Source organism: Bos grunniens, chromosome 29 (assembly GCF_055505025.1).
Source record: "Bos grunniens cultivar Pamir isolate PY7600 chromosome 29, Bosgru_T2T1.0, whole genome shotgun sequence".
Lineage (NCBI taxonomy): Eukaryota > Metazoa > Chordata > Mammalia > Artiodactyla > Bovidae > Bos > Bos grunniens.
In genome coordinates, this window is record NC_141193.1 from 32,819,319 (window position 1) to 32,845,657 (window position 26,339).

Genomic DNA, 26,339 nt, shown 5'->3' on the forward strand with positions numbered 1-26,339 from the left:
TTTTATTTTTTGGCTGAGCTGGGTCTTTATTGTCACGTGGTCTCTCTCTAGTTGTGGCTAGTGGGGACTACTCTAGATACAGCGCATGGGCTTCTCATTGCAGTGGCTCCTCCTGCTGCAGAGCACGGGCTCCAGGTGCATGGGCTTCAGTAGTTGCAGCATGTTGGCTTTGGCAGTTGTGGCACAGGGGCTTAGTTGCCCCACAGCAAGTGGAATCTTCCCAGACCAGGGATCGAAACCATGTCCCCTGCATTGGCAGGGCGAGTCTTTACCACTGGACCACTGGAGAAGCTTTCCATTGGCTTTCGCATCCAGGTATTTTGGGGGCTCACCTTCCTGGTGCAGGATTCCTGGGCTAGGGGAGCCTGCTATGGGACTAAGACCCCTCACTCCTTGGGGAACACCTCTGCAACTATGATTACGCTCCTGTTTATGGGTGGCCTACCCAGCGGTATGTATCTGGCTACACTCATCTCTGTCTCTCTTACCTGTCTCACTGTATCCTTCTTTATCTTTTCAGTTCTGGGAAATCTTTTCTGTGAGTCTTAGACTGTTCTCATCTATGGCTGCTCTATAAATAGTTGTAATTTTGGTGTGCGCATGAAAGAAGGTGAGCTCAGGGTCTTTCTCCATCTGCTTGGCTCACCTAGATGGATGATCTTAAGTGTTCTTCCAGCTCCTATATTCCAAATGTCTCTGAAAACAGAAAGATAAGCACTCTCAAAGCTCTGTTACTATGTTTCTTCCTGACACGGCATCCGACCGTTTTTAAGAGGTACTTCACACACATAATCTCATATAATCACTACAATCCTGATGGTCAATTTTGACTAGGAGATTAGGAAACTGAAGTATAGAACAGCCTACGAGTAATTGAAATTCAAAGTATCTGGTATCAGAGCCAAGGCCCATTACCTTAGCTCTCTTAAAAAATTTTCATGTTGAGTCAAGAAAACATACTTTTTGGTATAATGAGGAGAAACAACATTAAATAAGAATTTACCATGTATAAGATACTATAACACAATTATTTTCCTTAATTCTTACAATCCTATGGGATATATTATTACTACTGTCATTTTAGAGATGAGAAAACAAAAAAACAGTAAATAATTTGCTCAAGCTCATACAGCTAGTAAGAGCTGGGATTTGAACTCAGGTCTCATTTCTATGGATTTTTCTTCAGTATCTTTTTTTTATTCTGTCTTAACCTGAAATAATTTTTCTGATATTTAAATTGCTTTCAGTAGGACATTTGCTTTAAACCATAAGGTATCTCCATCTGGGTTATCAGGGTACAAAATCCCTTCTCTCCCCCAATTCCCAACCAAAACAAACAAACAAACAAAACCCCAAACCCACAACACAGCTTCAAATAAGTTTTGAAGAAATGTGACTCTAAACACTTACATGCAGGTCAAGAAATAAATAGCAAACTATTTACAAAAATACACAAACTTACATGCATCATTAGATTTATGCCAGTTCACAAAAAATATCAGAACATAAAAAAACACTATATAAATTAGTTAAGAACTCAGACGTATGATTTAAGACTTTGAAGGATGCTTCTCTCATGCAGGTCATGGTTGAAAAGTCAGATTTTCCTACCTTGTAATCTAAACCATAAAACAACCATTTTTATTCTTTGAACACTAACAGCACTAATCAAAAAAGGAAAAAAGACCTTCCATGCACAGACATCATCTCACACACAGTTAAAATATACCATTCTTGACATTTCTGTAACACACAGTACTAAAAATCACATGCCTCAAACCATTTGGAAGTAACTTTTTGACATATTTTTGCTTTCATTATTACTCCTTACACACACTGCTCAGACAACACTTTGCTAACATATTGAATGGGTGACTAGGAAGATGTAGGGCTGGGAACAGATATATGGATTTTGCTCCTTTTTTCACTAACCAAGAATTTAATTCTGTTGGGATTTTCATAGCCATGTCTCCCAATTTTATCTTTTGGGGCAAAATTCTGATATCACAGCTTAGTTTGACTGGAAAAAATATTCCTTGGATGTCTGGCCAGAGACTTTGCTAACAACCCCAGAAACGCCATCTTCTTTCAGTAGATTTCATCTGAGCCTTACTGCTCACTGTATCCATTTTCCTGCTAAATATGCAAGTCCCTGGGATGGTTCCAAGGAGAGTGCCTGAACATTTTTATACTGGCAACGCATTTTTTAAAAGGGTCAGGTTGAACTATCCTAGGACTAATCCTGTAAAGAAGAGGGACCATTAGTGCTAGTAGGGAGTAGAAGAATAGGTTGTTACCACATTTGAAGCAGTTATAGATATAGCCAGTGTAATATCTCCCAATATCTTGATGAGAACTATTTGCTTAGATGCCAGCTGCTAGGGTTTAAGTTATTTACATATATAGCCATTTTCCCTCCAGAAACAGCTGAGTTGAGATGAGAAAGGGAAAGCTAAGAGTGTATCAGGGCCAAATTAAGCAGTCATTTATGACATAAATGCATCTATCTTACTCATAGTCAGAATGCATGAGACATGCTGCACGGCTTTGGAATTGCCTTCTCTTCCTAAATTTCCTCTCATCTAGTTACTTAAAAGATTTTAGGCAAAAAACAGTTACATTATGCTTGTGTCTTAATAGATTTTTGTTTTGTATTTATATGCCTTCTATTTTAATATTTTATTTATGTTATTAATATACTGTGTAATATATCATCATAGGCATGAAATGTCAAATACAAAAAAAGGACAAAGAACTTTGGTAATAAGATATGAAAAAGAGTGGCTCAGAGGATGAAGTAAGTGTACAGAAAAGAACCCCAGGGAAATGAAACCATTTAACTCACGAGGAAATATATAGGGCAATGTTGAAGTTGGCTCTGCTTCCACAGGTCACTTTTCACCCCCACAACCTTTGTGTATACCTCCCAGATTCCCACCTTCAAGTTTTTGCTTACTTTTTCTTCTCCTGGCTTAGAATGTTCTTCTTCTCATTCTCCCCATCAAACCCTCAACCATTATTTAAAGACTAGTCCTAGCCCCACTTCTCCCTGGAAGGATTTCCTGACCTCTCCTCTCTCTGAGAAGTCCCAAGACACTAAGTCTGCCAAGCCACCATGCATTTAGTCATTTCCCAATTTGTATGACTGATGTTTTTAAGACTTAACCTCCTTACCTAAAATGTAAGCTTCTTGAGGACTAAAATCATGGCTTTTTTTTTTCTTTTTAAAGTCTTTATTGGATTTGTTACAATATTGCTTCTGTTTTGTGTTTTGGTTTTTTTTGGCCAGGAGGTATGTAGGATCTTAGCTCTCCCAACCAGGGATCAAACCCAAACCCCTGCATTGGTGGGTGAAGTGCTAACCCTGGACTGTCAGGGAAGTCCCTTGTGGCTTCTAATCATGATCATTATATTTCCACATCCAAAGTAGGACCCAACACCAAGATTACTTAGATTATGAACACCCTAGAAAATATTAGGAAATGATCTTAGAGATTATGTTACTTTACTCCTTGAGGAAAGAGGGCTGCATCATGGCAGTAATACTCAGTTTACCTGATCAAGTCCTTCATCCTTTGTCATGTCTGCTGACCCCCACTGACTGACCTGACTGAAAGCAACTGCTGGCTGAAATAGTTTAATATAGACCAGGCCTTAGAAATCATAAGAGGAAGAGCTTAGCTTCTTCCTCTAAAGTGGGAAAGGAGGAGAATGTGGGAGGGAAACGAAACCTAGCTGACAGGACTTATCATGAGTGCTGCAATTTAGGCTAAGTAGTTACTGGCTAGGGGTCACAGCAAAAAAGAGTACCTGAGGAAGGAAAGCAGAAGAGAACTGGAGAAGCCATACAATTGCAGAGCTATCTGGCACTCGGTAAATATCTTCTAGGAAGTAACAATCACCGCCCTTTCATGCGTACAGCCCTTCCCAAAGTCCAGTAACAATCACTGTCTAACTGGTTCCTCACAAATATTCCAGAAACCAAACAGTATGTGGACTTCCCCCATTTTACAGCTAAGCTTACTGAGGTCAGTATATATTCTTTTATATATTAAAAGACATATACCTTGCCCAGATCTCTCATCTGTAACATTGCTATCACTCATTGTTTGTTTATAATCCTGAAAATCAAAGGAAACTGATGATAATACAAATGCTTCTTGTCCATAAAGAAAGAAAGAAATATATCCTTGAAAAGGAATCAAAGGAAGATAGAGCCAGTATATCCTTGCTGTTAATTCAATTTATAAATCTAGGAAAGTATCTTTATTTCCCTTAGTTCAAATTCTCAGTCTATAAAACCAGTCAACGATCCATGCTCAGGCTAGAGATAAAGGCCAGTAATAAACCATCTTTCTGGAGAAGATACTACCTCAAAGAACCCATAAAGGATAAATAAGAGTTGGTCAGGCAGAAATGGGGAAGGGCATTCCAGAAAGACACAGAATAAACAAAAACCCAGAGAAGTAGATGGTAATCTTTGTTGCAGCTTCCTGCCTGCCCAGCAAGCCAACAAAATTTTATAAACTGTTACAAAGGATATACTCTGAACTTGAGATGGAGGGAAAATTAAAAAAAAAAAAAAAGAAGAAGAAGAAAGAAAGAAAATAAGGCAAACTCGGGATCCTGTTAGTCCCATATCCCCAACCACAAGTATCAGGATCCCTGGGACTATTGCTACTTCAAGGTAATGTTTTCATTTAGTTTGATTTGTTTTATGGTAACTAAAAGTATATGTCTAGAAGCATCTGATGAAAGCTTGTGCCTACACAAAAACATGTAAATAAATATTCAGAGCAACATTATTCAAGAGTCAAAAAGCAGAAACCCAAATGTACCTCAACTGATGAATGGATAAATCAAAAGTGATACAGACATATACTGGAATGTTATTCAGTCCAGAAAAAGAAAGAAAGGAAGAAAGAAATCCAGATCCTTGTTATTAATATATCATGTGAAGTCACTCAGTCGTGTCCAACTCTTTGTGACTCCATGGACTGTAGCCTGACAGGTTCCTCTGTCCAAGGGATTTTCCAAGCAAGAATACTGAAGTGGGTTGCCATTTCCTTCTCCAGGGGATTTTCATGACCCAGGGATTGAACCTGGGTCTCCCACACTGAAGGTAGACTCTTTATTGTCTGAGCTAGCAGGGAAGCCCATCATGAAAGAACCTTAAAAACATTGTGTTAAGTGAAAGAAGCCAGTCACAAAAGGCCATATATTCTATTTAATTTATATAAAACACCCAGAAAAGGAAAATCCATAGACGGAAAGTAGATTAGTGGTTGGCAAGGGCTGGAGTAAGGGAGAAATGACATGTGGATACTAATGGTTATAGGGTTTCTTTTTAGGGTGATGAAAATGTACTATAATTAGATAATGTATTATAATTAGATAGTTGTGATGTTCATACAATCTTGTAATACACCAAAAACCACTGAATTTTATACTGTGAGATGGTGAACTATGTGGTATGTGAATTGCATCTCAATATTTTCTTTAAAAAATATAACTGGGGGGGGGAGGAGCTGAGATGGAGGAGGAGTAGGATGGGAAGAACACTTTCTCCCCCACAAATTCATCAAAAGAACATTTAAACGCCGAGTAAATTCCACAAAACAACTTCTGAATGCCAGCAGAGGACATCAGGCACCCAGAAAAGCAACCCAAGTCTTCGAAAGGAGGTAGGAAAAAATATAAAAGACAAAAAAAGAGACAAAAGAGGGAGGGACAGAGTTCCATCCCGGGAAGGGAGTCTTAAAAAGAGAGAAGTTTCCAAACACCAGGAAACCTCACTGCCAAATCTGTGCCGAGCCTTGGAAGCACAGAGGGCAACATAACAGGGAGGAAAAATAAATAAACAATTAAAACCTGCAGATCGCGAGCCCTACAGTAACTCCCCCAGCGGAGAAGCAGCGCAGATGCCTGCGCACACCACTAGCAAGCGGGGGCTGGGCAGGGAGGCGCAGCGCGGGTTGCATCGCTTAGAGTAAGGATCTGACCTGAATAACCCGAGCGCTATCTGAACGAACTAATTTGGGCTAGCAAACCAGACTGTGGGATATCTACCACGCGAAAAGCCAGCCTTAACCTAAGGTACCGCCAGGCCCGTGCACGGAACAAAGGACTGAACAGAGATAGCCGGCTGCAGACCATCCCCCTCCGGTGACAGGCAGCCAGAGCCAGAAGGGGGCAATCGCAGCCCCAGAGAGACATTATCTATAAAACCGTAAGCAGGCTTTTTTGCTAACTAAAACTTCTTGGGGGTCTGGACGGTCAACATCCGCCTGAGAAGGTATGCCAGTTGTACACCTAGATAACCGAGCGGCGGGGAGGCGATAAGTCGCAGCAATCACACTCGCCAAACACCTCATCACCTGAGCTGCTCGGACCTGGGAAGGGCACAAAACTCAGGCCCAACCGAGTCTGCACCTCTGAGGAATACCCGAGTGCCTGAACCTGAGCGGCTTGGACCTGGGAGGTGCAAGCAGCCCAGGGCTGGCCTCGGATGGTTCCCAGTGGAGCAACCTAGAGCCTGAGCAGTGTGGGCAGGGAGGCTACACGCGCTGTGAGCAGGGGCAGACCCAGTGTGGCTGAGGCACTGGGAGCACATGCCAGTGTTATTTGTTTGCAGCGTCCCTCCCTCCCCACAGTGCGACTGAACAAGTGAGCCTAAAAAAAAAAAAAAGTGTACACCACCGTCTCCTTTGTGTCAGGGCGGAAACCAGACACTGAAGAGACCAGCAAACAGAAGAAGCAATAACAGAGGGAACCGCCTTGGAAGCCACAGGCAATACATAAAACCCTGTGGTTAGTACCAACTACATAGGAAGGGACCTATAGATCTTGAGAAATATAAGTCGGAACAAAGAACTAGCCGAAAATGAACTGACCCCACAGTACTCACAACAAAACCAGAGAAAGTCCTAGATATATTTTTACTATTTTTACAATCATTCTTTCATTCTTTTTTAATTTTAAAAAAATTTTTAAGTCCTCTGTTATTCCTTTAATTTTCACTTTTATAACCTACTATTACTTTGCAAAAAAAAAAAGACCCTATTTTTTTTAAAGCAAACTACATATACATATTTTTTTTTTAATAATTTTTGTGACCTTGTTTTTTGTTTTTTTGGTTTTTTTTTCCTTCTTTTTCTTTTCTTTAACATTGTATTTTTGAAATTCCAATCTCTACTCTAGATTTTCAATTTTAGCTTTTTGGTATTTGTTATCAATTTTGTACCTATTTTTTTTTATAATTTTTGTGACTTTTTTTTTCTCTCTTTCTTTCTCTTCTTCTTTTATATAACTTTGTATATCTGAAATTCCAAACTCTACTCTAGATGTTTAATTTTTACTTTTTGGTATTTGTTATCAATTTTGTACCTATATTTTCTTTATAATTTTTGCGACTTTGTTTGTTTTTGTTTGTTTGTTTTTTCTCTCTTTCTTCTCCTTCTTCTTTTCTTTAACATTGTATTTTTGAAATTCCAAACTCTACTCTAGATTTTTAGTTTTTGCTTTTTTGTATTTGTTACCAATTTTGTACCTTTAAGAACCCAATCTTCAGGACCCATTTTTCACTAGGGAGTGAGATTACTGGCTTGACTGCTCTCTCTCCCTTTGGACTCTCCTTTTTCTCCACCGGGACGCCTGTGTCTCCTCCCTAACCCCTCTCTACTCTACCCAACTCTGTGAATTTCTGTGTGTTCCAGACGGTGGAGAACACTTAGGGAACTGATTACTGGCTGGATCTGTCTCCCTCCTTTTCATTCCCCCTTTTATCCTCCTGGCCACCTCTGTCTCCTTCCTCCTTCATCTATCTCTTCTCTGTATAACTCCATGAACATCTCTGAGCGGTCCAGTTGTGGAGTGCACATAAGGAAGTGACTACTGGCTACCTCACTCTCTCCTCTATTGATTCCACCTCATCTCATTCGGGTCACTTCTAACTCCCTCCTCCCTCTTCTCTTTTCCATGTAATGCTATGAACCTCTCTGGGTGACCCTCACGGTAGAGAAACTTTTCATCTTTAACGTAGATGTTTTATCAGTGGTGCTGTATAGAAGGAGAAGTTGTGAAACTACTGTAAAAATAAGACCGAAAACTGGAAGCAGGAGGCTTAAGTCCAAATCCTGACTCCAGGGAACTCCTGACTCCAGGGATCATTAATTGACAGGAGCTCATCAAACGCCTCCATACATACACTGAAACCAAGTGCCACACAAGAGGGAACAAGTTCCAGAGCAAGACATACCAAGCAAATTCTCCAGCAACACAGGAACACAGCCCTGAGCTCCAAGATACAGGCTGCCCAAAGTCACCCCAAAACCATAGACATCTCATAACTCATTACTGGACACTTCATTGCACTCCAGAGAGAAGAAATCCAGCTCCACCCACCAGAACACCGACACAAGCTTCCCTAACCAAGAATCCTTGACAAGCCACCTCTACAAACCCACACACAGCGAGGAAATGCCACAATAAAGAGAACTCTACAAACTGCCAGAATACAGAAAGGACACCCCAAACTCAGCAATTTAAACAAGATGAAGAGACAGAGGAATACCCAGCAGATAAAGGAACAGGGTAAATGCCCACCGAACGAAACAAAAGAGGAAGAGATAGGGAATCCACCTGATAAAGAATTCCGAATAATGATAGTGAAATTGATCCAAAATCTTGAAATCAAAATGGAATCACAGATTAATAGCCTGGAGACAAGGATTAAGAAGATGCAAGAAAGGTTTAACAAGGATCTAGAAGAAATAAAAAAGAGTCAATATATAATGAATAATGCAATAAATGAAATCAAAAACACTCTGGAGGCAACAAATAGTACAATAACAAAGGCAGAAGATAGGATTAGTGAATTAGAAGATAGAATAGTAGAAATAAATGAATCAGAGAGGATAAAAGAAAAACGAATTAAAAGAAATGAGGACAATCTCAGAGACCTCCAGGACAATATTAAACGCTACAACATTCGAATCATAGGGGTCCCAGAAGAAGACAAAAAGAAAGACCATGAGAAAATACTTGAGGAGATAATAGTTGAAAACTCCCCTAAAATGGGGAAGGAAATAACCACTCAAGTCCAAGAAACTCGGAGAGTCCCAAACAGGATAAACCCAAGGCGAAACACCCCAAGACACATATTAATCAAATTAACAAAGATCAAACACAAAGAACAAATATTAAAAGCAGCAAGGGAAAAACAACAAATAACACACAAGGAAATTCCCATAAGGATAACAGCTGATCTTTCAATAGAAACTCTTCAGGCCAGGAGGGAATGGCAAGACATACTTAAAGTGATGAAAGAAAATAACCTACAGCCCAGATTATTGTACCCAGCAAGGATCTCATGCAAATATGAAGGAGAAATCAAAAGCTTCTCAGACAAGCAAAAGCTGAGAGAATTCAGCACCACCAAACCAGCTCTCCAACAAATACTAAAGGATATTCTCTAGACAGGAAACACAAAAATGGTGTATAAATTCGAACCCAAAACAATAAAGTAAATGGCAACGGGATCATACGTATCAATAACTACCTTAAATGTAAATGGGTTGAATGCCCCAACCAAAAGACAAAGACTGGCTGAATGGATACAAAAACAAGACCCCTACATATGCTGTCTACAAGAGACCCACCTCAAAACAGGGGACACATACAGACTGAAAGTGAAGGGCTGGAAAAAGATTTTCCATGCAAATAGGGACCAAAAGAAAGCAGGAGTAGCAATACTCATATCAGATAAAATAGACTTTAAAACAAAGGCTGTGAAAAGAGACAAAGATGGTCATTACATAAGGATCAAAGGATCAATCCAAGAAGAAGATATAACAATTATAAATATATATGCACCCAACATGGGAGCACCACAATATGTAAGACAAATGCTAAGAAGTATGAAAGGAGAAATTAACGATAACACAATAATAGTGGGAGACTTTAATACCCCACTCACACCTATGGATAGATCAACTAAATAGAAAATTAACAAGGAAACACAAACTTTAAATGATACAATAGACCAGTTAGACCTAACTGATATCTATAGGACATTTCTCTCCAAAACAATGAATTTCGCCTTTTTCTCAAGCGCACATGGAACCTTCTCCAGGATAGATCACATCCTGGGCCATAAATCTAGCCTTGGTAAATTCAAAAAAATAGAAATCATTCCAAGCATCTTTTCTGACCACAATGCAGTAAGATTAGATCTCAATTACAGGAGAAAAACTATTAAAAATTCCAACATATGGAGGCTGAACAACACCCTGCTGAATAACCAACAGAAGAAATATAAAAAGAAATCAAAATTTGCATAGAAACTAATGAAAATGAAAACACAACAACCCAAAACTTATGGGACACGGTAAAAGCAGTCCTTAGGGGAAAGTTCATAGCAATACAGGCACACCTCAAGAAACAAGAAAAAAGTCAAATAAATAACCTAACTCTACTCCTGAAGCAAATAGAAAAGGAAGAAATGAAGAAGCCCAGGGTTAGTAGAAGAAAGAAATCTTAAAAATTAGGGCAGAAATAAATGCAAAAGAAACAAAAGAGACCATAGCAAAAATCAACAAAGCCAAAAGCTGGTTCTTTGAAAGGATAAATAAAATTGACAAACCATTAGCCAGACTCATCAAGAAACAGAGAGAGAAAAATCAAACCAATAAAATTAGAAATGAAAATGGAGAGATCACAACAGACAACACAGAAATACAAAGGATCATAAGAGACTACTATCAACAATTATATGCCAATAAAATGGACAACGTTGAAAAAATGGACAAATTCTTAGAAAAATACAACTTTCCAAAACTCGACCAGGAAGAAATAGAAAATCTTAACAGACCCATCACAAGCATGGAAATTGAAACTGTATCAAAAATCTTCCAGCAAACAAAAGCCCAGGTCCAGACGGCTTCACAGCTGAATTCTACCAAAAATTTAGAGAAGAGCTAACACCTATCCTACTCAAACTCTTCCAGAAAATTGCAGAGGAAGGTAAACTTCCAAACTCATTCTATGAGGCCACCATCACCCTAATACCAAAACCTGACAAAGATCCCACAAAAAAAGAAAACTAGAGGCCAATATCACTGATGAACATAGATGCAAAAATCCATAACAAAATTCAAGCAATCAGAATCCAACAACACATTAAAAAGATCATACACCATGACCAAGTGAGCTTTATCCCAGGGATGCAAGGATTCTTCAGTATCCACAAATCAATCAATGTAATACACCACATTAACAAATTGAAAGATAAAAACCATATGATTATCTCAATAGATGCAGAGAAACCCTTTGACAAAATTCAACATCCATTTATGATAAAAAACTCTCCAGAAAGCAGGAATAGAAGGAACATACCTCAACATAATAAAAGCTATATATGACAAACCCACAGCAAACATTATCCTCAATGGTGAAAAATTGAAAGCATTTCCTCTAAAGTCAGGAACAAGACAAGGGTGCCCACTTTCACCATTACTATTCAACACAGTTTTGGAAGTTCTGGCCACAGCAATCAGAGCAGAAAAAGAAATAAAAGGAATCCAAATTGGAAAAGAAGAAGTAAAACTCTCACTGTTTGCAAATGACATAATCCTCTACATAGAAAACCCTGAAGACTCCACCAGAAAATTACTAGAACTAATCAATGATATAGTTGCAGGATATAAAATCAAAACACAGAAATCCCTTGCATTCCTATACACTAATAATGAGAAAACAGAAAGAGAAATTAAGGAAACAATTCCATTCACCATTGCAACGGAAAGAATAAAATACTTAGGAATATATCTACCTAAAGAAACTAAAGACCTATATATAGAAAACTATAAAACACTGGTGAAAGAAATCAAAGAAGACACTAATAGATGGAGAAATATACCATGTTCATGGATTGGAAGAATGAATATAGTGAAAATGAGTATACTACCCAAAGCAATCTATAGATACAGTGCAATCCCTATCAAGCTACCAACAGTATTCTTCACAGAGCTAGAACAAACAATTTCACAATTTGTATGGAAATACATAAAACCTCGAATAGCCAAAGCTATCTTGAGAAAGAAGAATGGAACTGGAGGAATCAACCTACCTGACTTCAAGCTCTACTACAAAGCCACAGTCATCAAGACAGTATGGTACTGGCACAAAGACAGAAATATAGATCAATGGAACAAAATAGAAAGCCCAGAGATAAATCCACGCACATATGGACACCTTATCTTTGACAAAGGAGACAAGAATATACAATGGATTAAAGACAATCTCTTGAACAAGTGGTGCTGGGAAAACTGGTCAACCACTTGTAAAAGAATGAAACTAGAACACTTTCTAACACCATACACAAAAATAAACTCAAAATGGATTAAAGATCTAAACATAAGACCAGAAACTATAAAACTCCTAGAGGAGAACATAGGCAAAACACTCTCCGACATATATCACAGCAGGATCCTCTATGATCCTCCCAGAATATTGGAAATAAAAGCAAAAATAAACAAATGGGACCTAATTAAACTTAAAAGCTTCTGCACAACAGAAGAAACTATAAGCAAGGTGAAAAGACAGCCTTCAGAATGGGAGAAAATAATAGCAAATGAAGCAACTGACAAACAACTAGTCTCAAAAATATATAAGCAACATCTATAGCTCAATTCCAGAAAAATAAATGACCCAATCAAAAAATGGGCCAAAGAACTAAATAGACATTTCTCCAAAGAAGACATACAGATGGCTAACAAATACATGAAAAGATGCTCAACACCACTCATTATCAGAGAAATGCAAATCCAAACCACAATGAGGTACCATTTCATGCCAGTCAGAATGGCTGCGATCCAAAAGTCTACAAGCAATAAATGCTGGAGAGGGTGTGGAGAAAAGGGAACCCTCTTACACTGTTGGTGCGAATGCAAACTCGTACAGCCACTATGGAGAACAGTGTGGAGATTCCTTAAAAAACTGGAAATAGAGCTGCCTTATGATCCAGCAATCCCACTGCTGGGCATACATACTGAGGAAACCAGAGTTGAAAGAGACACGTGTACCCCAATGTTCATCGCAGCACTGTTTCTAATAGCCAGGACATGGAAGCAACCTTGATGCCCATCAACAGATAAATGGATAAGAAAGCTGTGGTACATATACACAACGGAGTATTACTCAGCCATTAAAAAGAATACATTTGAATCAGTTCTAATGAGGTGGATGAAACTGGAGCCGATTATACAGAATGAAGCAAGCCAGAAAGAAAAACACCAATACAGTATACTAACACATATATATGGAATTTAAAAAGATGGTAACAATAACCCTGTGTACGAGACAGCAAATGAGACACTGATATATAGAACAGTATTTTGGATTCTGTGGGAGAGGGAGAGGGTGGGATGATTTGGGAGAATGGCATTGAAATACATATAATATCATATATGGAATGAGTCGCCAGTCCAGGTTCGATGCACAATACTGGATGCTTGGGGCTGGTGCGCTGGGATGACCCAGAGGGATGGTATCGGGAGGGAGGAGGGAGTAGGGTTCAGGATGGGGAACACATGTATACCTGTGGCGGATTCATTTCGATATTTGGCAAAACCAATACAATATTGTAAAGTTTAAAAATAAAATAAAAATTAAAAAAATAAAAAATATAATTGACCATATTTACAAAATAAAGAAGAAAATGTATGTAAATCAATTAATGCCACAAAGGATTTACTAAAATTTGACATCCAACTGTGATTAAAACTTCTTAGTAAACTGAGATTACAGGGGAATTTACTTCATCTAATAAAAGCTAATTACTACAAACCCTAGGCCATACACCATACTAAATGGTGATATGTTCATAGTTTTCCCTCTGAGAATAGAAATAAGATAAGGATGTGCTACCACCACTTGTATTCATCATAATACTGAAGGTATTAGCCAGTACAATTAGGAAAGTAAAAGAAGAAGGATTAGAAAGGAAGAAACAGAACTATGACAGCTTATGGATAATACGATCAAGTATACAACCACATAAAATTCTAACAGAATAAAAATTTTCATACCTTAGAGTAGGTGAAGATTTCAAAAAGAGAATACAAAGCATTTTTAATAGAAAGGAAATAGTTAACAAATTTGACTATATTATAATTCTATCAAAGACACCATATCATGCATCTATCAAGTATACCATTAAGAGCATAAAAGAGTATCCTGAGCATAAATCCAGAAAAGATTAAAACTCTAATTTTAAACGATACATCCACCCCAATGCTCACAGTAGCACTATTAACAGTAGCAAAGACATGGAGGCAACCTAAATGTCCACTGACAGATGAACGGACAGAGATGTGGCACGTACACACAGTGGAATATTTTAAGCCATATAGAAGAATGAAACACTGTAAAACATTTGCAGCAACATGGCTGGACCCAGAGACTATCATACAACGTGAAGTAAGTCAGACAGAGAAAGATAAATATCATATGATATCACTTATATGTGGAATATATAAAAATGACACAAATGAACTTATTTAGAGCACAAAGATAGACTCACAAACACAGAAAACAAATTTATGGTTACCAATTGGGAAAGGAAGGGGGAGGGATAAATCAGGAGTTTAGGGTTAACAGATATATACTACGGTATACAAAAAAGATAAACAACAAGGACTTACAGTACAGGGAATTATATTCAATGCCTTATAGTAAGCTATAAAGGAAAAGAATCTGAAAAAGAATATATATATACATATATGAAAGTATACCTGAAACTAATATAACACTGTAAATCAACTATACATCAATAAAAATTTAATTAATTTTTATTTTTAAAAGAGTTTATCACTTAAATCAACTTTATATCCATCAATTATACAATGGATAATAATCCTATAAGAGAATATTATACAGCAATGAAAAAATTGACCAATATATAGAAAAAGAGAAAAAAAAAACAGAAGTATCTTACAATCTATGCTAAATTTAATGAAGGCAAAGAAAAGAATATACACCGTATGATCCTATGTATAAACAGTTCAAAAACTCATTCATGTTGTTTATCTTCCAAAGGAGAGAGATGCTAGTGTCTGAAAAGGAAAACACAGGGAGCTTAGGAGGGGCTGGTTATATCATATTTGTTGGTCAAGATAGTGGCCACACAGGGCACGGTCAATGTGACAGTTCACTGAACTGTACACCGCTGAAGGGTGCATTTTTCTGTATAAAGATTTAACAGTATAGTGAAAGAAACCCCAACAATCATGGTTCATGAGCTACATATGACCTTACAAATCATTTAATCCAACTTATTTATTTTACAGATGAGAAAGAAATTGAAGCCAAGAGAAGGTCATAAGGTTGTCAAACAACAAGTGGAAACATTGCAAAAGGAACAAACCCCAAACAGGATATTTTAAAGTGTTGTTACTTAGAGAATCTTGAACATATAGTTGGTTGATATGCCTAATATTAATCAAGGAGATAAATATTATTACCTATCCATACTACAGGTAAGATAACTGAGATAAAGAAAGGTAGAGAAACTTACCGAAGGTCACAAAGTCAGGGGTGGTCAATGGTAATAACCTTAAGTGTTTGAACTCCAACATAGCTTCTTCTACATGCACCGGGTCTTCTTCATATTGCAGACTAAGTGAATATGAATGGATGTCATTAAATTCAAATTTGTTTCAAAATAAGTTAAAAGAACTAACCAAATCAGTTCTACTGAAGGCATTAGTCTGAACATCTCTAGGATGGGAGCCTTCAAACAGTATATGGTGTCTGAGGACTCAGAAGAATTAAAGAGCTAGTCCAGAGGTCAAAACACAAAAGTCCAAGTGCAGATTCCATTCACTGCAACTATGTAACACGTGACATTGGGCAACTCCTTGACTCTCTGACCACAAGAGTATCAGGGTTGTACAGTGGAGAGGTCTCTGGAATAATAGAGAAGAGCTATAATCCCAGATCAGTCATATTAACTATAAGACCCTGGGCAAGTTACTCAAACTGAGTTAGCTCAGTTTGTTGTCTACAAAGTGAAATATTCATCTCCTTGAAAAACTGATATATTTCACAAACCTCAAAGATCCTAATGTAATATGTGGTAACTAACAGGCACTAAATAAATCATAGCACAGTTATTGCTATTTTATAGTTATTACTATTTTATGATTATTACTATTGTTAGTACTATTTGCATTATTTTTATTGCTATTGTTCTTATTATTTTAAGAATCAACTAAGATTTTTTAAAAAGTATGTGCTTTGTAGAAGTTAAAGAGCTTTACAAACATGAGTTATCATTAATGAAGGAAAGTGTCAGAGTAAGATTTCCCAACCCACTCATTACGACAAAGAAACCACGACTGAGGAAAAAGAAACAAATCATATGACTTCATGAAACCAGAGCTAACAGGCTGGAGGAAATAAAAATGGAAACAGAAGCCTGAAACCCTACCCATCCTTTCTTTGGTCAAGTCTATTAGCTTCTGGTAGTATGGGAAACGAGGCTGACACTACAAAATCCCCCCAGATCGTTGACCTTGTTCATCTTTTTTTTTAAGATTTATTTTCAAGAAGCCCCTCCCATAGGTTCCTCTTAGCTAACCTGAGCCCAAGGCAGTAAAAAAGCTCCAAACAAGAGGGATAAACACTAACTTAGTCCAGGTTTTAAATCAACTTTGTTAAACTCTTCCCAAGCTTAGAGAATTCCACCTTGGTTGTGAAAATGGAGCCAGAAAATAATTCTAAACTACATACTACAGAACTTCATAGAATAAACCAAAGGCTCCAGATCCTAACCATAAGACCCAGGCCTTCCCACATGGAATTCTGCAACTCAGCACCAACGATGAGAGGCCCTCAATTACAGCTTCTTGCAATCATTTACGCATCCCCCCCAGGCACACACCGAAGCCACATAAGAGGTCAGCATTAGATAATGGCCACAGACATTCTAACCATTGCCAGCTCAAATCTCAACCACTAACACAGCCCACAGAGTACTCTTCTTTCTCATCTTCCAAATCCCCTTACAGACCCAAAACTACCCCTCTGGAAATTCTGACTCCAAAAGTTTGGTTGGGAGCCAGGCATCTGTGTTTTAGAAAAGCATCGTGAATAAGTCAGATGTGTAAGCTGGTTTGGAAACAACAGAGTATATTATGATGTGGTACATATTTAAGGAAGACAGTTTCATACTCATCCCTGCCACTTTCCAGCTATGAGACCTTAATCAGTTTACTTTTCTCTAAGCCTCAGCCTCCTCAAGTGAAATATGAGTTGCTGTGGATATCAAAGAAAACAAAGATACAAGGTTTCTTTTAGAAATAGAATAGTTCAGGGTTAGAGGTGGCCAAGATAGTGGAGTCGGAAGACACTGAACTCACCTTCTTCCACAAACACAGCAAAATCAAAACAATTTACAGAGCTATTATCTATGAAAATGACCTGAAGACTGGCAGGAAAGACTAACCACACCTAAAGATACAGAGAAGGAACCACAACAAGATGGGTAGAAAGGGCAGAGATGCAGTAAAGTCAGGACCCACTCCCCTGGGCTAGTAACCCACAAACAGGAGAAATATCATAAATGCGTAAGTTCTCCCTAAGGAGCGAGGGGTTAAAGCTTCACATTGGGCTACCCATCCTGAGGGTCCTGAACCATAAAGATGAGCCTCCAGAAAGTCTGGCTTTGAAAACCATTGGATCTTCTACAGGAGAGCTGGAGGAAACAGTGACTTCACTCTAATTAGAGGGACACACTCAAAAGCTCACACACTCCAAGTTCCAGTGCAGAGGCAGCAGTTTGAAAAGAGGCTGAGTCAGACACATTTGCTGATGTTGAAGAGCCTCCCAGAGATGCAGGAGGCAATTGGGACTCTCCTAAGGGAAAGCACTGCAGGTGGAAGCCATTTGGGGAGCTTTTCTACTGAAATAACAATGGCACTGGCAAGATCCATTTTCAAGTCCTCCTTGTATGTCACCAATTAGCACCAGAGGCTTTCTAATACAACAATGGGCCAGCAACAGCTCATATCCCCCAGCCAGGCCATGTAGCCAACCATACAGGAAGCATCCTCCACTCTCTAGTGGGCAGGTAGCTACCAGGCCTGCTGGAAGGCAGGGTAGCCAACCAGGCTGAAGGCCAGTCCTATCTATCAACACACCCTCAACAGTCATCTGTGCCACAACAGTGGCCCACATAGGGGGCAGACTAGAGCATCTAACTATGGTAAAGACAGGGGAGCATGCAGCTGGATGCCAGAGTGTTGGCTACATAAGGTTACTTCTCCAAGATCAGAAGTGTAAGCAACACAATGAACATGCAGGAAGAAAACACAGAGAAGTGAGCAAAATGAGGATCAGGGAATATGGTCCAAACAAAGGAATAAGACAACACCTCAGAAAAAGAACTAATAAAGTGTAGATAAGAATCCACCCCATAAAGAGTTAAAAATAATCATCATAAAGATGTTAAATGAACTCAGGAGAATGAATGAACAGAGTGAGAAGTTGAACAAAGACTTGGAAAATATAAAGAAACAGATCAGAAGAATATGATAACTGAAGAAAAACATACACTAGAGGAAACAACAGTAGATGAGATGATACAGAGGCACGGATCACTGAACTGGAAGGCAAAACAAAGAAAATCACCTAACCTAAAAAGGAAAAAGAAAAAAAAAAAAGAATTTTAAAAAATGAGAGCAGTTTTAAGAGGTTTCTGGGACAACATCAAGTATACTAACATTCACATTATAGGGGTCCCAGAAGAAGAAGAGAGAGGGAAAGTGGCAGAGAATTTATTTGAAGAAATAGTAGCTAAAACCTTCCTTAACCTGGGGAAGGAAACTGACACCCCAGCTCAAGAAGGATAAAAAGTCCCAAACAAGATGAACCTAAAGAGATCCACACAAAGATACATTATACTTAAAATGGCCAGAATTGAAGATAAAAAGAGAACCTTAAGAGCAGCAAGAGAAAAGCAATGAGCTATATATAAGGGAACTCCCATAAGACAGTCATGACTTTTCAGCAGAAACTCTGCAGGCCAGGGGCAGTGGCACAATATATTCAAAGTGGTGAAATGAAAAAACCCACAACCAAGAATACTCTACCTAGCAAATTTATCATTCATATACGAATGAGAGATAAACAGTTTTACAGACAAGGAGTAGCAAAAAGAGTTCAGTAGCACTAAACCAACTTTATAAGAAACATTAAAGGGACTTCTCAAGAGGGAAAAAAAAAAGACTACAACTAGATACATGAAAATATGAAAGGAAAAATCTTACTGGAAAAGGCAAGCACCCAGTAAAATGAGTAGATCAACAACTTATATACCTAGTAGGAAAGTAAAAAGACAAAAGCAGTAAAATCATCTACATTCACAAGTAATTAAGGGGTATACCAACAAAAGAAAAACTGTAAAATATATCAAAAACATTAAAGTAGGGGAGTGGGAGTACATACACAGGGTGATTGAAATGTGTTCAAACTTAAGGGCTTATCAAGTTAAAATGATTATATTAATATGTATGTATGTATGTGTATATTACCTCACATTTACCAGAATGGCTATTACAAAAAAAAAAAACAAATAACAAGTGCTGGCAAAGATGTAGAGAAAATGCAACTCTCATGCCCTGCTGACAACAATATAAATTCATACAGCCATTACTACAAATGGTATGAAGTGAAGTGAAATGAAGTTGCTCAGTAGCGTCTGGCTCTTTGCGACCCCATGGACTGTAGCCTACCAGGCTCCTGGGTCCATGGGATTTTCCAGGCAAGAGTACTGGAGTGGGTTGCCATTTCCAAGTTTCCTCTAAAAATCAAACTACCACACGACCCAGCAAATTCACTCCTGATTATTTACCTGAAGAAAATTGAAACACTAATTGGAAGAGATACGTGCACCCCGATGCTCACTGCAGCCTTATTTACAATAACCAATTTTTGGAAGCAAGCTGAGTGTTCACCAACAGATGAATGGATAACAAAGATGTGGTATAAATACACAATGGGATATTTAAGAATGAAATCCTGCCATTTGCAACAACTGCTAAATGAAATGTCAGACAAAGACAAATACCATGTGATCTCATTTATTTGTAGAAACTGAAAAACAAAGCTAACAAAAAAATAAAACAAAAAGGACTCACAGACACAGAGAATAAACTGGCCGTTGCCAGAGTGGAGGTGGGTGGGACGGTGAAGGAAATAGGTAAAGGGGAATAAGAGGTCCATTTATAAAGTGTACAAGCCAGGGGGATAAAGAATATGGTCAATAATACTGTATGAGGACAGATGGTTACTAGACTTATCATGGTATAATTTCATAATGTATGAAAATGTCAAATAACTATGCAGTATGCCTAAAACTAACATAATATTCTATGTCAACTGTGTTTCAGCTTGAAAAAAAAAAAAGGAAGGCAGCTTTAAAACTGGTCTATCCTTATCATTCAGAGGGCAGACAGAATGAAAACCACAGTCACAGATAACTAACCAATCAGATCACATGGACCACAGCCTTGTCTAGCTCAATGAAACTATGAGCCATGCCATGTAGGGCCACCCAAGACAGGCGGGTCATGGCAGACAGTTCTGACAAAATGTGGTCCACTGGAGAAGGAATGGCAAACCATTTCATTATTCTTGCCTTGAGACCCCTATGAACAGTATGAAAAGGCAAAATGGCATGACACTGAAAAATGAACTCCCCAGGTCAGTAAGTGCCCCATATGCTACTGGAGAAGAGTGGAGAAATAACTCCAGAAAGAATGAAAAGATGGAGCCAAAGCAAAAACAACACCCAGTTGTGGATGTGATGGGTGATGGAAGTAAAGTCTGATGCTGTAATGAGTAATACTGCATAAGAACCTGGAATGTTAGGTACATGAATCAAGGCAAATTGGAAGTGGTCAAACAGGAGATGGCAAGAGTGAACATCGACATTTTAGGAATCGGTGAACTAAAATGGACTGGAATGGGTGAATTTAACTCAGATGACCATTATATCTACACTGTGGGCAAGAATTCCTTAGAAGAAATGGAATAGCCATCATAGTCAACAAGAGTCCAAAATGCAGTACTTGGATGCAATCTCATCAACAACCGAATGATCTCTGTTCATTTCCAAGGTAAACCATTCAATATCACAGTAATCCAAGTCTATGCCCTGACCAGTAATGCTGAAGAAGCTGAATGTTTCTATGAAGACCTACAAGGCTTTCTGGAACTAACACCCCAAAAAGATGTCCTTTTCATTATAGTGGACTGGCATGCAAAAGTAGGACGTCAAGAGCTACCTGGAGTAACAGGTAAATTTGGCCTTGGACTACAAAACAAAGCAAGTCAAAGGCTAACAGAGTTTTGCCAAGAGAACATGCTGGTCATAGTAAACACCCTCTTCCAACAACACAAGAGAAGATTCTACACATGGACATCACCAGATGGCCAACACTGAAATCAGACTGATTATATTCTTTGCAGCCAAAAATGAAGAAGCTCTATACAGTTCACAAAAACAAGACCGGGAGCTGACTGTGGCTCAGATCATGAACTCCTTATTGCCAAATTCAGACCTAAATTGAAGAAAGTAGGGAAAACGACAAGACTATGCAGGTAGGACCTAAATCAAATCCCTCACGATTACACAGTGGAAGTGACAAATAGAATCAAGGGATTAGATGTGATAGAGTGCCTGAAGAACTATGGAGAAGGTTTGTGGCATTGAACAGGAGGCAGTGATCAAGACCATCACCAAGAAAAAGAAATGCAAAAAGGCAAATGGTTATCTGGTGAGACCTTAAAAATAGCTGATAAAAGAAGAGAAGCTAAAGGCAAAGGAGAAAAGGAAATATACCCATTTGAATGCAGAGTTCCAAACAATAGCAAGGAGAGATAGAAAGCCTTCCTCAGTGATCAATGCAAAGAAACAGAGGAAAACAATAGAATGGGAAAGACTAGAGATCTCTTCAAGAAAATCAGAGATACCAAGGGAATATTTCATGCAAAGATGAGCACAATAAAGGACAAAAATTGTATGGACCTAGCAGAAGCAGAAGATATTAAGAAGAGGTGGCAAGAATACACAGAAGAACTATACAAAAAATATCTTCATGACCGAGATAACCACAAGAGTGTGATCACTCACCTAGAGCCAGACATCCTGGAATGAAAAGTCAAGTGGGCCTTAGGAATCATCACTATGAACAAAGCTAGTGGAGGTAATGGAATTCCAGTTGAGCTACTTCAAATCCTGAAAGATGATGCTGTGAAAGTGCTGCACTCAATATGCCAGCAAACCTGGAAAACTCAGCAGTGGCCACAGGACTGGAAAAGGTCAGTTTTCATTCCAATCTCTAAGAAAGGCAATGCCAAGAATGCTCAAACTACCGCACAATTGCACTCATCTCACATGATAGTAAAGTAATGCTCAAAATTCTCTAAGCCAGGCTTCAACAGCGGGTGAACGGTGAACTTTCAGATGTTCAAGCTGGATTTAGAAAAGGCAGAGGAACCAGAGATCAAATTGTCAACATCCACTGGATCATTGAAAAAGCAAGAGAGTTCCAGAAAAACATCTACTTTTGCTTTACTGACTTTGCCAAAGGCTTTGACTGTGTGGATCACCACAAACTGTGGAAAATTCTGAAAAGATTGGAATACCAGACCACCTAAACTGGCTTCTGAGAAATCTGTATGCAAGTCAGGAAGCAACAGATAGAATTGGACATGGAACAACAGACTGGTTCCAAATCAGGAAAAGAGCATGTCAAAGGCTGTGTATTGTCACTCTGCTTTTTAACTTATATGCAGAGTACATCATGAGCAATGCTGGACTTGATGAGGCACAAGTTGGAATCACGACTGCCAGGAGAAATATCAATAACCTCAGATACGCAGATGACACCACCCTTATGGCAGAAGGCAAAGAACTAAAGAGCCTCTTAATGAAAGGGAAAGAGGAGAGTAAAAAAGTTGGTTTACAACTCAACATTCAGAAAACTAAGATATTGGCATCCGGTCCCATTCACTTCATGGCAAATATTGAGGAATCAGTGGAAACAGTGAGAGACTTTATTTTGGGGGGCTCCAAAATCACTACAGATGGTGACTGCAGCCATGAATTTAAAAGACGCTTGCTCCTTGGAAGAAAAGCTATGACCAACCTAGACAGCACATTAAAAAGCAGAGGCATTACTTTACCAATAAAGGTCAGTTTACTCAAAGCTATGGTTTTCCCAGTAGTCATGCATGGGTGTGAGAGTTGGACCATAAAGAAAGCTGAGCACTGAAGAATTGATGCTTTTGAACTGTGGTGTTGGAGAAGACTCTTGAGAGTCCCTTGGACTGCAAGGAGATCCAACCAGTTCATCCTAAAGGAAATCAGTCCTGAATATTCATTGGAAGGACTGATGCTGAAGCTGAAACTCTGATACTTTGGCTACCTGATGCAAAGAACTGAATCATTGGAAAAGACCCTGATGCAGGGAAAGATTGAAGGCAGGAGGAGAAGGGGACGACAGAGGATTAGATATTTGAATGGCATCACTGACACACTGGACATGAGTTTGAGTAGGCTCTGGGAGTTGGTGATGGACAGGGAAACCTGGCATGCTTCAGTCCATGAGGTCACATGGACACGACTGAGCAACTGAACTGAACTGAGAGATTCAGAAATACCACTGTAAGATTACAATCACAAGGACAGAAAAACATCCTAAAATCCTTCCTGTGGAAGGTTACATGGAACACCCTCCTCACCTTCCAAACTCCACTCATCCCTCATCTAAATTCTCCCAGACTCTCCTCTTAAAACCATGGACAAGTCACTGTGTCCTTGTCCTTTTTTTTTTTAGTCTCCCACAGGCTTCCCCTGAGTCTCAAAAGGCTGGCTCAAGTGTTAATGATTAGGAAATGTCAGATACTAAAATAAAGAATAGCTGATGCAAGGCCCAAACAGATTGTGAAGGCTGAGGCTTCCAGGAGAGGGAACACCTGAGCTTTCCAGGGAGACCCTGGAGGGGGGGGGGGGGGGGAGGGCGGTGTTCCTGGCAGACAGCTTGGCCTGAGCAAAGACCCAGAAATGTGAGCTCAGGCCTGGGCAGGATGTACAAGTGGTTGAGTGTGGACGGGCATGAGGTGTGAAGCGAGCAGACTGGTGAGAGGCAGGTTGGTGAGCAGGTGAGACTGGTAGGTTTCTTCCTGCAGGCAAAGCCCAGCATTGGAGGATTCTGAACAGGGATGATGGGGCCTGAGCCCACTCTGACAGGATCTGAGGGGCAGGAGAATGGAGAAGAGACTGGCATAGGGGCTGGAGGTCAGGATGGAGAGGATGGGTGGCCTTGTTACACACCTAGGACAGGGGCCCTTTGAGAAGCCTGGCTGCGCATGAGAGAGAGGTAGGCAAGTACACCTGGAGGCAGGTATAGGGCTCAAGGAGGCCTTTTAAAGGTGAGAGACTTCTAAAGGACAGAAGGAATGAAATTGATTTCAGGTTTGTTGGGGACCCATGAAGGGGTCTGGCGTAGTTCTGAGGACCCAGCAGAGGCAGAAACCATGAGGTTGTGGCAGGAAAAGCAAACAAGCCCAGCTGGGGGCAGCTTCATTCCTGCCCCAAACGTACAGAACATTTGCTGCCCTGGGTTCCCCATCTAACGGTTCTGGATTTTTTTTTTTTTTCTTTTTTTACTAGCAAACTACAGACCCAAACTTCTGTGCATGGATGCTAAGTTGCTCAGTCGTGTCCAACTCTTTGCAATCCTATGGACCATAGCCCACCAGGCTCTGCCATCCATGGGATTCTCCAGACAAGAATACTAGAATGGGTTGCCATGATCTCCTCCAGGGGATCTTTCCAACCCAGGGGTCGAACCCGCATCTGTCTCCTGCATTGGCAGGCAGGTTCTTTATCACTAGCACCACCTGGGAAGATCCTCTTAATTGCCATCAACAAGTAGGCCATCAGCCTCATCAATCCCAGAACCATGGTGAGCAGTGACAGGGAAGAACAGGCCAGGGTAGGCTTTTCTGTCTATACTTCTAACAGGCCCCCAAACCCAGGCTCCACGAGACCCTGTCAGCCACCACCATCCTCATTTCATCCACCCTGCTGGCCACACGTCTTGAGAGGTTGTCAATGTTTGCTGTGTCTACTTCCTTACCTCTCATCTCTTCATCAAAACTGCTCTCTGAGTTACAAAGTCCTTACTTTAGTTACCAAGTCCTAAATCCATTCAACTCTTTAGTGCTTGGTCTTTCAGCATCATCAGATGCTACCACCCCCTTCCTCCCTCCAAAATGCTCTTTGTTCACTTTAGTCAGGGTGGCAGTCTGTGCTGGGGTAACTGATGCTCAGATGTGCGGGCCTGAGCAGTTCCTACCAAAGGGCCCAGGAGGCAGAGTCCTACCACTGACACAGGAGGGCACAACTGGGGCTGCTGGTAAAGAGGGCATGACCTCCAACTTCCCCTTCGCTCCATGGGCCCACTTACCTGGTTTTCCTCACATCTTCCTTGGTCTTCCTCTCAGGCACTTCCCTGGGCTGCTTCTCTACCCAGCCCAGACTCTGTTCCCCAAGACTATGTCTTCTTGTATCCCTCTTCCAATTCCACTGAATCATCTTATTTGGGACAACAGTTTCCATTTCCTGAGGCTCTTAAAATTCCAATTCCAGCCCCATACACCTGATGGCCTCCTGGGCTTCCTTGGCTATCCCACTAGCTGGTCCCAACCACAGCCTGCCTCACACAGCAGTTCCGTGGCACACCTGGACTCTACCCTCTGGCTCCTTTCCCCATCTGAGGGCCCAAGTCTTTCATGCGGGTAGTGTCTCTGGGCTGGAGCTGAGGACAGTGAGGCCAGACAGTCCAGATGTTCGGCTTCAGACTCCTACTGCTCCCACAGGACATCCTGACCACTCACCCCTTCACCAAGATCTCCAACTAGAACAGAGGCAACACCCTGCACATCAGCATATACATGGGAATATGAGGTCCAGAGAAGGAGGGGGAGTAGGTGATGGTCACACAGTGGGATGCAACTCACTGCTTCTAACACTGGGTTCTCAGTTCTAGTTTCCCTTGATGGTCAAAGGTCACTGGGTGGACATGGGATTGAGCGCATCATCCCCTTGGGGAATCAGCCAGCGACAAACTATAAGGAAGCAGCCCATGCGCACTGTACAACAGGATGTGTGAGTGGGGTGAGATCTTTGCCCTGCTCATGCCCATGCCACCTCTCCTTCTCTGACTCTGGACGGCATCACTCTGGCACTCCTCCCTTGTCTTTGTCAG

At 40.0% G+C, this 26,339-nt stretch overlaps 1 long non-coding RNA gene across 1 annotated transcript; it reads right to left on the reverse strand.

Annotated features, from left to right (window-relative positions):
• Positions 1-25,690, reverse strand: LOC147342475 (uncharacterized). Its single transcript, XR_015158155.1, has 3 exons — positions 25,539-25,690; positions 15,575-15,675; positions 1-696 (listed from the first exon to the last, which is right to left on the reverse strand). It is a non-coding gene; the product is annotated as an uncharacterized LOC147342475 (long non-coding RNA).
• Between the last annotated feature and the right edge of the window lie 649 nt (positions 25,691-26,339).